Here is a 13,935-nt window from a genome sequence, read left to right on the forward strand (position 1 = left end):
AGTATTTTGAGGGGCTGAATGGATCTTTCTAAGCTTACGAAGCCCAAGTCTCTCCCCCTCAACTCAAGTTAGCGCAAATGTTAGAAGTAGCAGTGTTCATTTTCATCTTTTAGTCCAATGACGTGTAGAGTACGTCTTCCTGGCACCACAGAAACAACGTATCTTCGAGAAACCTTACAACCTGGCCAAAGGTGCACCTTGCATGGAAGTCGCTACATACATAAAATGGAAGATGATTTCCAAAGAAAGCCAAAACTGGGTCTTAAAATTAAGCCTCTCCCCCCAGCATTAACTTTTCCACTGACTTCAATGAATCTCAAACTTGGGAAAACATCCCACCCCACACACACCACCAACTTCTGGTACAGTGTTTAGTGTAAAGTAGAAAATCCATTATCAGTTTCAATTCCAACAAAACAGGACACCATCTCACATACTGTCAGTCGTGGGAGGTCCAAGAGAGTAACTTTCATTGTATGAGGATTTTGCATTAAAGAAAAGATGTATTCGCCTGTTTCCGAAGTATACATGGTCAAAAAGACAAATTTACTCTTCTGTGTAAGTCAGATGAAAGCTACTTGTACCCTTTAACTTCTTTTCACAAATACTAACCAAAAAAAGCTCGATCTTTACAAGCAATCAAATGATGTATATCCTTCCTTAAGCTCTTGCATCTAAAAAGCTTCAATACAACCATGACATAATTCCCTTTGACATAATACTCACCTGTTTAACAAGCTGAAAGGCAGACAGAGAAGGAAGGAGAAAGGCAGACAAACAAACAGATAGAAAGACAGATAGATAAGGTCAAATTTACTCTGACTTCCTAGGAAGTTGAACATCTAGTGTCCTGTTTTTGGTAATTTCTAAAAATTGGATTGTGAAATACAGTTTGAAGGAAGAAAGGCTACCCATTTCTCTCTCTAGAAGGAGTTACTGAAGGTACCCCCTCTAGAACTTCACCACCTGGCATCATTTCCCAACTCGACTCCAGCACATAGACCTGGAGAGATGAATTTTCCTACCAGGATTTGTCTCAGTTCATTTACATATATATATGTATGTATGTCACCATTTATGTATATATAAAGTTAGGTCGATTCCTTTCATTATTTTAAAATTAGAAGGGGTCAGTGCAAATAGCAAGCATATGAGTGAGTGAGAGAAAGAGAATAAATATGAATAATAATAAACAGGAGAGAGAGGAAAGAGAGTGGACTGGAAAGAACAGGGGCTAGGAAAGGAGAGGAGGGGAGGGAGGCGAGCAGAATATGAATTCATGCTGCACAGCGTCCCCCAGGTCCTCTTGGCTACATGGACGCAGCATTCTTTACTATCATATCAGATACAGACTGCTTAATCTTAATTTTGCTTGTTAAAAAATATTTATCCAGATACAAAAATAAACCCACTGCAAATTACAAGTTGTCAGGGTTAAAAATCTACTCCTGTTTGTGTGGGGGAGGATAAGAGACCAGCATAGACTTGAATCATTCTCAGTAATTTGAGTGTTTCCATGACATCAATGGGCACCCGTCCAGGACTCTGTCGAAGTCTGCGAGGTACCAAAGAGGCAGCGCAGCCAGCAGGAGGCTGGGAGGTGCACTTTTTTTTTTTTCCTTTTTTTTTTTTTAAGGATTATGCTCCTTGTAAAGATTTCATCTGTAACATCCACTTTTACCATCAAATAGATTGCTCCAGAGATCATCAGTGAATGCGTCTCATTCTGATAGTGTAAGCCTTTAACTTTATTACATCTTTTTGTTCCCAAATTCAACTATAAATCTGTCCTCAGAGTCCAAACCCTTGTTTGGGAGCAAAATAATCAGGGACTGTGGATAAACCCAAGCACCTTCTCAAATGTATCTATTCCTCTAATTTCCTAATGACCAAAAAGCAGCCATTTTACAATGACACCTCAGTTTCCAGGGGGAAAAAAAACATATAGATCTTTTGTGTAAATTGTCCATTGAAAATTAGCTATGGTCTTGATGTCGATCTTCTGCTTAAAATGCACAGGAACATTTGTTTCAGATAATAAAATTTTCAAGAGCCCTGATAGCATGTTTAAGTAGGATTCTTAAGTCACTATCTGTGCTCTCAAACACAAAAGCTCCCAAAGACATGTGTTTACTCTACGTCAGGCGTGGGTTTTTGTCACTTAGACCCACTGGCTGGCGCGGACAGCTTCTTTCCTCCATTCTTCTCCCCCCATCCCCACAACCACAACAGAGCTTTGAAAGAGCTAAAGATGCTGTTTGCCCCAATATTTAAAAGAGATAGCTGTGATGAACAAACCGGCGCGATCACTGCGGAATTTTCGAGACAACCCTCCGGTACTGGAACACCACAGCCGCTGCGGATATTTTTTGGCACAAAGACAACGGTGGCCGTGCCAAGCCCCATGGCTAAAACTACTCCAAAGAGGCATAAGGGTAGCATTAATCGCTCAAGTCTTTTACTGCATGGAGTACTGTTGTCCATATTTTAAAAAGTAAAAGTACCCATTAGTAACATTTGTCGTATGCCCACCAAGAGGGTGGGGGGACAACTCTGAAATCCATACCAGAAACAAATCTTGTCAAGCATTTGATTCATTTTTATACCTAAAAGGACCAAATGTTAAATTTTGCTGCTGGTGACGATCTGCCGTGCATGCAACGAATAACGTGACCTAGTGGGGGGACACTGAAGGCTGAATGAAAGCGACAAGAGAGGATTTCATAAACTAAGTCGACATATTGGCTAAACAACTTTCTTCTGCAGAAATGATGTATACAAGGATCGTGTAATGCTATGTCACAATTTTTTAAATGAAACCAGGAAAACGCTGTAAATGAGCAGACACAACATCCGTCAATCAACCCTTCCAGAGACAAAGGAGATCAACACGCAGCCCCTTCTCCAGAGCAAGTCGGCATCTACAGGGAGCAAGCAATCCGGAAAGTCAACATGTGTTTTGTCCAAATTGAACCCATCAGCTGCTTAAAAAAAAAAAAAAAAAAAAAAAAAGGGAAAAAAACCCGCTATATTTAAATTTGATTATTAAAAAATGGCACCAATTGGCAGTCAATAAAGGAGTCACTTGTTTCTCCTGTTGCCCTTGAAAAACTCAATCTGAGCAGAAAATGTAAGCTACTTCCAGTTATTTTAAAGGCCAATCCTTTTGCTGATTTATTCAACCATTCTTCATTTTGCTGCCCCAAGGAGGATAAGGAAAAATGTTTTTACTTTTTGAGGGCAGTATGATGAACCAATGTCTCTATAATTCTAAATTTAACACTTTAAAGTCTTACATAATTTTCCATTTGACTTCTAATTTTATTTCCAACATATCCATAGTATCCTGTTGTAAGGGAATGCCATGGGAACTGGATGAGAATGAAAATGTTACATGAAGGAAAGAATGGCCTCGAAGTTCATTCATTCACAGAGATACACCTAAGAAGTGTCACCTTCAGTAGGTTACTACACCTGGACAGTTCCAATCCACTTGGAAAGAATGAGAGACAGACAAGAACAACTGATCCACAATGATTCCTGGAGATAAGCTGTGACATAGATGATCCAGCCCAGTGGTGGTTGACCAGCAGGATAACAAGGTCAGGGGTGGGTTTCTAGCCTTTCATTCTTCAAAGGCCCACTTTTAACATTACATACAAGTGGTAGGTACTTCACTCACCACTGGAAAAGATGTGCCTCTACAGTGGAACATATCATCCTATGAGAAACCTTGATAAAAATTAATCTGATGCTGCAGGAAAGTACTGAGCAAGGCTGTTCCATTGTCAATCCTCATTCTGGAACTGAAGAACAAGCCTTCTGTTCCTGCCACGAGACTGAGGAACTCATCACAGTCACGTATGAATCAGAGTAAATCTCCGTCCCTGTCCCCAACCCCAACCCATCCCTGGTTACCCTATTAATTTTTTTTGGCATATTGAAAAAGAGTATTTTTCATTAAACAATAACTGGAATAGAGGTTTTGAAAATACACATGAGGTTATTATTCACGGTTCTTTTCCACGCCTTTTTCTCCCTTGCCCACATGAGAATACCTGAGTCCTTTCCTGTCTTACCCACTGTGCAAAGGGCTTTAGTAGACTGATTTATTCAGTCCACACAACAGGTAATATAAACACCATTTTACAGATGTGAAAACTGAGATACAGTACATTGCCCAAGGTCACAAAGTCAGTAAGTGTTAAAGCCAGGACTCAAACCCAGGCAGTTTGATCACACAGGCCGGGCTCTTAGCTCTATTCTGTGCTGCAGGGATTTAAACTCTGGGGGAAAAAAAAAATCTACAAGTAAGTGAGAAGCCCAATACTGAAGACTCAAATCCCAGAGCTCAAAAGACTCATGAATTTGATATGAAATTAATGAAAGTGTCTTAGAGGTGGTGATGATTTACATTTACATGGCGTTTTATTCTAAAAGGTCTCTAGGTACTTTAGAGCTGTGCAAATGATTGACACCAGAACCTGTGACGTTGCACAGTGCACTGCGACCATCTCCAGGTTCACCGGAAGCAACAGATCAACAAAAACATGGCAGCAAACTGCATCTCTACACATTCCATATGTGAAGAACACGCGTTCGTATTAATGCACAGAGAAGAGTGAAAATAAAAAACATTATAGGACAACACGGCACTGCTTACAAGCCTCTTCTGTGGAATAGTAACCCCACAATAGACTCCGAAAAAAACCAAGGGGAGGCTAATTAAAAAAGCAAACACATGTTACAAGCTACCTATATCCCTCCTCCCACAAATTTACATTGTATCTTAGCATGTTAAAGCTCTGAGAAGTCCTGCAGTGTAGACATTTAATTTCCTTTAATATAACTTTCCTAAATTTACTTGAATACACATACCTGCCCGCCTCTCTTTGCCTACTGAACAAGTCCTGAGGAATTTTAGAAATTACTATTACAAAAAACTTAACATGTAAAAGAGTACATTAGGTTAACATATGTTTGCAATTTTCCAACAAATAAATAATGTAAGTTTAAAAATTGAATTGCATTTTATTTTAATTGACCTAAAAACATTTTTGACTGGTCGTGATGTTTCCATGCAGACACACCTTTGTCGTTCTGCCTAGCTGGTCCAATTTAATTCTCCCTGATCCTAGCTCAGAGGTAAGAGTCTGGGTTTGCAAGAAATCAGAAGCTGACATTATTCTTCTGATTTCTAAAATTCAGAGAACAGCATTGGTTCTCTCCTGCAGATTTTTACTGTACCAGGAGGCATTTAAAAATTTCAAATTTAATAAATTCCATGCCAAAAGAATTACAACTCAATTCCAGCATATAAAACAGTCATTCCACAACCTAGAAAATTCTCTTCCTCCCCTTCTTCGTAAACTGAGAACAGAAAGCAAATTCGGGGGAAAAGTGATTAGGCACATAGTTTGCAGCAGAGGATGATGGGAAGCAGGGGGAGAGTCATTTTCCCAGGAAAGACTAGCTTCAGTCTTCTCTTTCACTGACATTCTTAAGTTATTAAAATAGAGCGCCCAGTAATGACCTAGAGCTCTGACCCCGGAAAACTAGGGTCTTGGCTGCTTTTTGTCACTGATTCACCTCATCTCGTCTAGACACCACACTACCTTCAAAACAGTGGGTGTACCCAAATCCCAGACATACTCAAGAGTATCTCGAGGCATCACCAAAAGTCTTTATTTAGGGGGATTCTGAACCGTGTTCATAATCTATATTCAATTCTCCCCAAAGCTCTCACATTTGTAAAGCACTATATAGTAGGCAGAGTAACTTAACTTACATTATTTAAGACAACCAGGCCCTAAGGATTCCTTAGGTGGGCATTTTAACCCCTATTTGTATAGATGAGGTCACTAAAATTAAGAAAGGGTAACCTGCTTAGCACAAACAAAAGAAGTTACACAGACAAAGCTAGAACATCAACTACCAATTTCTGTACCAAAGCCTGTTTGTACAACAAGCCTTCTCTTCCTGGAGCGCTCCAGATGTATTCTCAGTATCTACTGTGGCAACAGAGACTATGCCGTTTGTCTTTTTCTCACTGTGTAACACAATCCTCTCCTCAAAGACTGTCAACTCAACGCGCGTTAAGTCAAAGAGGCGTTCTGGAGGCCTTGGATGGATGGAAATGCAAGAACTGGTCAACATTTTGGATGACCATCCTCCGGGACACCAAAACTCACCTTCTCGATGCAAAATCAAAGTGCTGCCTTCGATCCTTCGTGCCTGCCCTAGACAACGACAGCCAAAATAGTCCCTTCCCTCGGCGTCACGCTCAGGCGAAGCGCGCATTACAGCACACGAGGTTTGTGCCTTCTTTTCCCAATGCAGGAAAACCTTTCGTGGAAAATAACACTAATTCCACAGAGTGTGCAATTAATCAACATAATCATGGGATAACTTCGCTGTCTGGGGAGGTGTGTCAAATAACTCTCTAAGGCCACTAAAGTGCCCCTTGAGCCACCAGAGTAATGATTTTCTGAATCAGCAATTTGTACAAGGGTCCCCTAGACGACCTGAAGGACTCAGGGCAACCCCGAGATCGCTCAACTTACTCCTGCTGAGTAACTTACCACTGGCTTTATGTGAATAAGACCTCACCAGTTCTGCCTGCCCTATTGTGTATTTTTTATTGCAATTTGTGTCCATGGTGTTTGGGTTTAGCCAGGGCAGTTAAGGACTTGTGGGGCTTCTGGAGAAACAACACATGCATGTGAAATCTTCTGTTTTTTCATTTGAAGAAATGTGACCATTTTTCATTTTCTAAAAATGAAAAAAAGTCAATGTTGCAACACACAATAAAGGTATTAAAAGCCAGCAGAAGTGAAATATTTTTTGCTGTGTCCTTAGGAGGCAAGGAAGACACAGGATGGGTGTGGAGAAAAGCTATCCGCCCAAATTCAATTCCAAGACTCAGAAACCCTGTTGATCATGAGAATCCTTAGCAAAACTTTTCTTAAAACAGAGTCCTGGGTTCTCTACCCCAGGGTACCTGCATTCAGTGGAGTGGGGTCTGGAATCTCTATTTTTCAAACTACAATTCCACTGGTTAGTCCAAAAAGCCAGGGATAGGAATAACTGATTTAAGTGAACAGGTTTAGCCTTTAAGGTTACTGATCAGATGAAACTCCAACAGACCTGCTAACCTGGTAGATCACAACAACAAAAAAATCAATTATGACCCAAAATCCAACCTACTGAGCTGAATTTTTCAAGAGCAAACAGGTGTTGATCTCCAAGACCCTTTCAGATAGTTACGTTTTGTGGGTTAGAGAAATCTTTTTCTGACAGTGAACTAGGGCTTCGCATTTGTTCACCTCCACTAATGAAGACTGGTTGTTTTAAAGAAATTCATCTCACGTTACCCAGTAGATGACCAGAATAAACAACAGAATTCCAAGACATAAGTGTCCTGGAGGTGGAAGGACAAGCCTCTTGTATCAGCCCCACTGGCCACTGCTCCGAAAGTGTCTCTTCCCTGTTTCTACTCCAAGACAGAGGTCACTTTAGACTCCAGGATCAACGTCTCGTGAACCTGGCTTAGCCTGTTAACCTAAAAGGGCCCTTTCGTCCATGTATTCCCCATGCTCTCCCGAAAGCATTACAAGTCCACGCTGGGGGAGAGGATCTGATCCTATGATTCCTCTGGAGAAAATCTAGTACATTTCTGGCCAGCTGTAGCGGAGACAATATCCTATGAGTAAGACTTCGTTGCCTGGCTCAATTATTTGGAATTTATCAGCAAATTTCAAGAAAATCACCACATAAATTACTTCTAGCAATAAATTATGTGCTGCCCATTACACTGATGTTCTAACAGGGTCTTACTAACATTAAATGTAAAAAATAAAAAATGACCAAACTCTGAACTAGGTACAAAGAAACAGAAAACATAAAAAAGTTTTAGCATTAAGTTCATGATAGAATGTCTACATAGGAAAATCACATACTTTAGCGCCATGGCATGTAGGCAATGGCCCTGGTTTTCAAGCTGAGCTCACAACTAACAATTAGAATATAACCTTTATCATTTGTTAAAGAAATCACACGCAAAGAAACCCAAGAATGCACAAAAATATAAAGGGGATGGGGATTGCATGGATATTTTAAATATAGTTTATACATATGTATAACACAGCATTACACTTACATATATATACATATGTATATAAGTAACATTTTTAACCCCAGAGGATAATCCAAGCGTCACTTATATATGTATCTGTAACATATTAGATGACCACATCCCTAGTCTTAGACTCCACAGGGTCCATATTCCCTAAATATAGAGTACTAAGAAGTTGGGGTGAAATAACCCACAATTCCAAATACAATTCCAGGCACTCAGAGAGCAGACAAAGAGTAGGAAGGCTGCACTGAGCTCGCACATCAAGATCAATTTGAAAAGAATGGCCCCATGACAGCCAAGCTGGGAGGGAAACAGGACCAAACGACCCAGAGTCCAGCTTCCCTGTTAAAGGAAGGTGATGGTTCACAGAAAAAAGTACATAAACTACTGTTTAAGAAAAGCCTCCCAATTTCCGAATACACGAGCATGACTAAGTCAAGAGAGGAAGGCGGGGGACACGGGAAGGAAGAGGAGAGGCAGAGGAAAGGGTGATGAGGGAGAAGAAAGAGCGGAGGAAGGCGGAGGAAAGGGGGTTAGTCAGAGCAGTCCCCGCGTCCCGTCAAAAACATGCAAGAAAACAAAATACATCGCGGGAAATAGATGTTTACAGACAACGATTTTCAGTTCTGAAATGTGTAAAAATAATCCTCTGAACAGTCGTGAGAGAGGTCCAAACAACACGGCATAGGGAAATAAATATTTGTCGGGTACCTACGCGTACCTGCCACGTGAAGGCTGATGGTTAAGTCAACGATGGACATTATTCTCAAGAGTTAAGAGTTTAGATGAGTGAAGTGGCCAATAATGACATCGTAAGGGGTATGATGCAGATAAAAGCACAGAGAGCACCTAACAGAACTCAGCATGGCAACAGGTGACAACAGGAAAGATGCACATTTGAGACTCCACAGCAGGTTGTCATTAAAGCAGACTTAGCGGGACCTGGGTATCTGTTAGAACGCGGTTTGCAGCTATTTGAAAATGTTAAATAAATCAAGGTAAATAAAAACTCACATGATTTATGCTAAGCAAATTTGAAGGTAACTAGTACCCGAAATTGGAAAGATGGAAAACTGGGGAAAACCGAGATGACATGCCCTCGCTCCTTTACGTTCTTGGAGCATTCTACATTAGGGATGGTGGCTAGGGAGTTTTTGATGGAATTTGCCTACAAACTGGAGAAATTTGCAAAGACAAAAGAACTGTAAAAAGCCAAAGTGTCTTCAGCACAGAACAATCACTGAATTGATTCAACCAAGTCGTTTCAGAGATACGTAGAAATCACTTACACGTAACTAATTTTTATAAAGAATTTGATGAAAACTTATCAGCAAAAACGGTTGCTATTTTACAGACATGTTCATTATACAGAGGCCTTGTTTTCACCACCACGACCCAAGGATGCTCTCCACCCACGTGATGGTGGAGAGGCCAGATGTTTCCTCTGGAACTGCCTTGTATGACTTAGACCTAAGACCTGGGAACAAAGAGACCATCAGTGATTTGCTCCTTAAACAGCTCACACTCTGTATACAACAACCAAAAGCAGCAAAACAAAACAAAAAAAGGTTCCACTTCAACTTTGGTTCTCAATGTCTCCCAGGGGGACAGTGCCATTTGGTCTGCACTGCGTGGAAGCCAAAAATGCCTTCCTAAAACACTGCCATGCAAATGCACACTCATTTTCCTTCACAAAGCAAGTGGAAACCGTCAGGCCTAACGGAGTTCTCTAAGGGGCATTACCTACACACAAGGAGTCATGTTGCAAAATTCCAATGATTTATTTTTTTAAGTCCATTTCCAACTTAGTCAAACAAGAATTCTCGAGCGTAATCAGGCCAGGAGGAACTACAAAAGCAGCGGAAATATGATTAATGGTCATATGAAAACAACCACTGAATAACTCAAGAGTGGCATATACTTTACATGTTATTTGAGCTATCAAGAGGCTATTTAGCAAAAGTAACCTCCCCAAAAATACCCCCCAAAAAATCCTTCCTTTCCTAATAAAAATAAGTTAATCACCATACTCAGTATTAACCTACAAATTTATAATCACTGCAAATATCTGATTAGTTGTGTAAGATACAGAAACAAAACAAGAAACAAAAAAAACCCCAACCTTGAAAAGTAAAAGAAATTAAGAACCCCACACACCAGTCGGTTCCAATCCGAGCAGCCAGCAGAGGGCGCACATGCCCCAACAAGAGCTGGCTCTGGCCATGCACCACCCAAACTCATTTAGGACTAAACTTGACCAAAATTTGAATACAAGGAAAGGGGGAAAAATCATCCTATTAGTGGCATTAATAAAACAAATATGCTCAGTTTAGAATTAGTAAGAAATAGACGCAAGTACACTTTATTAATCAATGCTGACTTTAACAGAGATTTCTAAACTGCTTCGTGGGAAGTTGTTCATTAAGAAGAAATAATTCTCCTTTGTACAGAAGAGAGGTTATATTAAGGCCACTGCAGCTTTTATGGATCTGTATTAAGAATTATCTAGAAAACAAAAATTTGTAAAAGTAAATTAAATATTAAATTTCTAACATGTAAACACACGTTTTGGTGAGCATATTAAATTACACTTTGCAAGGAGAGTTTTAGAGTAATGTCATGTGTCATATACAAATCTATTAATTAATTTTTGTAACCCGAGAGTAATCAAATATGTACCACTTTATGGTTAAATTGAGATACATAAGTTACTTATTTTTCCACTGGTTTGTGCTTGACTGATTACTTGTAAGTTGCCTATTCTGAGTCTCTGTATTACAATATTAGCTTTGGGGTTACAGCAGATCATACCAGTTTTTTACCTCGCAGTGATGTGTGTACGTGCACCTGTGGGAAGGGCACTGCTTATTCTTTTAAAAGAAGTTTTCCTATAGATGCAAAAGCCACAAAGTCCTCCTAGCACTTTCTGAGCCTGTGATTTCAGAGACAACATCATCAATTGAAAAGAAAAGAAAAAAAAAATATGAGTTACTCCATGAAAGCACCAAATTAAAGCCAACATCAGATACTATATTTTTTTACTTTTACAGATAAAAGTTAAATAATCCAAAGGATGGCCAATCTCTAATTTCAGCTACGTTAGAATAAACAGAAGAAGGTTATTAGCACTTAAGTTTCAAGTTGGAAAGCTTAGTAGGATCATTAAATGCTACTTGTCCATCCCCCTAAATGATTATTTCAACCTCACCTCCCTCACCCAACAAAAATGATGAAGCCGTGTAACATCTTCATCAGGTGATTTTTTTTTTTTAAGCATTCTCGGTAGATTTGAGAGTTGAACTTAATTTACAGTATCTACAAACCAGGTGGTTCAGGTTATATGTAGGTCATGATAAATAATACTTGTCTTTTGGCCGATGTGGCTACACCGCTTTTGCATAAGTTAAAATGATGACGTTTTATTATTCCTAAGCACTCAATGCTGAAATGTCTACACAATCTGTTAAGTCCAGGCAAATTTAAATGATCCTGACATGCAGCCTGCTAAGGCCAGTGGCGGGGGTAATGCCTCCTTACGTGGGTAAAATTTCGTGGCATATAGGTCACTCTCTTAAGGGGAATCAACTGTGTGTCTCTTCTCTGCATTTCCACCACAATCCTTCATCCTGCAGCCCGGAGCTGAGAGTGAAATGCAAGAAAGGAGCCGAACGCTCAAAGCAAAAATCTGCTTCCAGGGCAATCCATTATATCTGACAAGTTCAATGTTCCATGGTAGGGCCATATGGTATCAGAGCAGGCCCGACGCTGGAAGAGGAGAACTAAGCAAATGCACCGCAATTAAGGAGTTTGGCTTCAGACTTTACTTTGAATCACTTTATTTTTTTTTTATTAAATTTTAAGTGCTCCCCCCAAGTCAATTTTTCATTGAATTCCTTTTATTAGATAATTTTTTATGAGATAATTTCAAAGGAGTCCCGCGATGTCTTGCTCATCTCAGGACTGTCGGCACTGAACTGTAAAAGGGGAGGGCACACAGGACCATTTTTATCGAGGGAAGTTTCAAAGAGGAGGACCTGTAGCCTCATTTCAAAAAGTTCCAAGCAAATAAAATGTAGAGCCTCTCTGTTCAACAAGATTAGAATACATGTAAATGAAACTGGTGGTTAGACTGGGATGTTTAAATGAAACTGACAGATTATTAAATGAAACTGGTTTCCACTTTCAAGTCCCCCAAATCTGAAAAGCTGTACAGTCATCACTGGCACGTTTCTGTTTCTTCTGTAGTTTACTTAAAATTTATCAAATGAATGAATTTGCTGAAGACTGCCTCTGCTGAATTTAATTCCTCCTAGCAGTTTACTGGAAAGGAACCTGCATGCTTCTGCTAATAGCATGTTCCATAGTCTTCTAAGCTTTCTAAGGCACTGATTAAAACCAGGTTGTCTCTAATAATAAGTATTTGTTGCTGGAAACAATATAATGTAAATAAAATTTATATTATAATCAAGGTATGCATTTATTATATTAAGGGAGAGGAAGATGAAATGAATGAAAGGACCTAAATCGCATCATTATACCATAGTATTCTATTATACCATGCGTTTAAGAAAACAAATCCTTTCTGAAGGATTCTCAGGATGAGAACTGAACCTGTAATAAAAACTGCAAAAGCTTTCTACGAAGTGTCCAAACTCATCTGGTCCAGCGTCAAATAGCAATTTTATCAACAGCCTCACTTCCTGGGGAAGGACGCCTTCTTGAGCAAATTTATATATAATATGATGTGTGTTTGTGTGTGTGTGTGTCTGTGTGTTGTGTATAAACTGTAATGGGCAGGTTTTTCTAAACAATAATGACTATCGTTAGAGAATTCACACTGGTTTGCAAACACGAAATTCATAATGATCAAGAGAAGCACGCATGCATCTTTCCAAACGAGAAGACGCGGAGACTCATTTCCCTAAACTATTTTCACTCTCCATCTCTCCAGAGGGTCACTGTTTCCCTCAAACGTACCCGCTTCTGCCTTAATTAAGAATAACATTATTTCAAAGAGCATATCCAGATACTAGACAGAAATGGGTCACTTTGCTTCATGTTTAAAATTATGTACACATTTTCTGGTGATCCTAAAGTTACCGATTTGTTAATGCACTCTTATATTTACATCACTCTTATTTTTTTACTATGAGATAATTTATTGAATTATGAAGATAGTTATGAGTTATGACAGGTAATTTGTATCAAAAATCAATTGCTGGGGGGTGGGATAGGTGTAGCTCAGTGGTAGAGCGTGTGCTTGGCATGCACGAGGTCCTGGGTTCAATCCCCAGTGCCTCCATTAAGGGGAGATAAATAAAGATTTTTTAAAAATCGATTGTTATAGTTCTTTGTATTTTATCAAGTGCTTTCACCTGCATGCTCTTGTAAGCTTCATCATAATCCTGTTAGATAGGTATCGTAACTATCATCATCAATGCTTTCATTCTATATGTGAAAAGAGAGGGAGACTCAGAGAGGTTAAGTTATCTGTCTCAGGACACACAGCTATGAAATGTTGGAGTCACATCTTTTGCCCACGCCGACCTCTAACGTCAGCATTGATTACCATGCCATACCATGTATTACATGAGGAAGTATGAGCACTCAAAGGATACACGTAAGTATTACTTAGGAATGCAAGTGTATTTATTGTATATTTTTACCTCTTATTCAAGAAAAGTAGCCACATTTTTTTGGAATTGCGATAGTGCCCCATTTGAAAAAGGCACCAGAATCCTATGCTTGGGTTTCCTGGGAGGAATGAACACATATACAACACACAGTTACACTTACAC

General features: G+C 39.5%; 1 protein-coding gene and 1 non-coding gene across 14 annotated transcripts in view; one reads left to right on the plus strand and one right to left on the minus strand.

Moving 5' to 3' along the window:
* The window catches only part of TCF4 (transcription factor 4), a 344,623-nt gene that overhangs the window by 175,099 nt on the left and 155,589 nt on the right, over positions 1-13,935 (minus strand). The window lies entirely within an intron of this gene.
* TRNAA-GGC (transfer RNA alanine (anticodon GGC)) lies at positions 13,366-13,439 on the plus strand. The gene has a single exon. It is a non-coding gene; the product is annotated as a tRNA-Ala (tRNA).

The sequence above is a fragment of the Camelus dromedarius genome, chromosome 28, assembly GCF_036321535.1.
Source record: "Camelus dromedarius isolate mCamDro1 chromosome 28, mCamDro1.pat, whole genome shotgun sequence".
NCBI lineage: Eukaryota > Metazoa > Chordata > Mammalia > Artiodactyla > Camelidae > Camelus > Camelus dromedarius.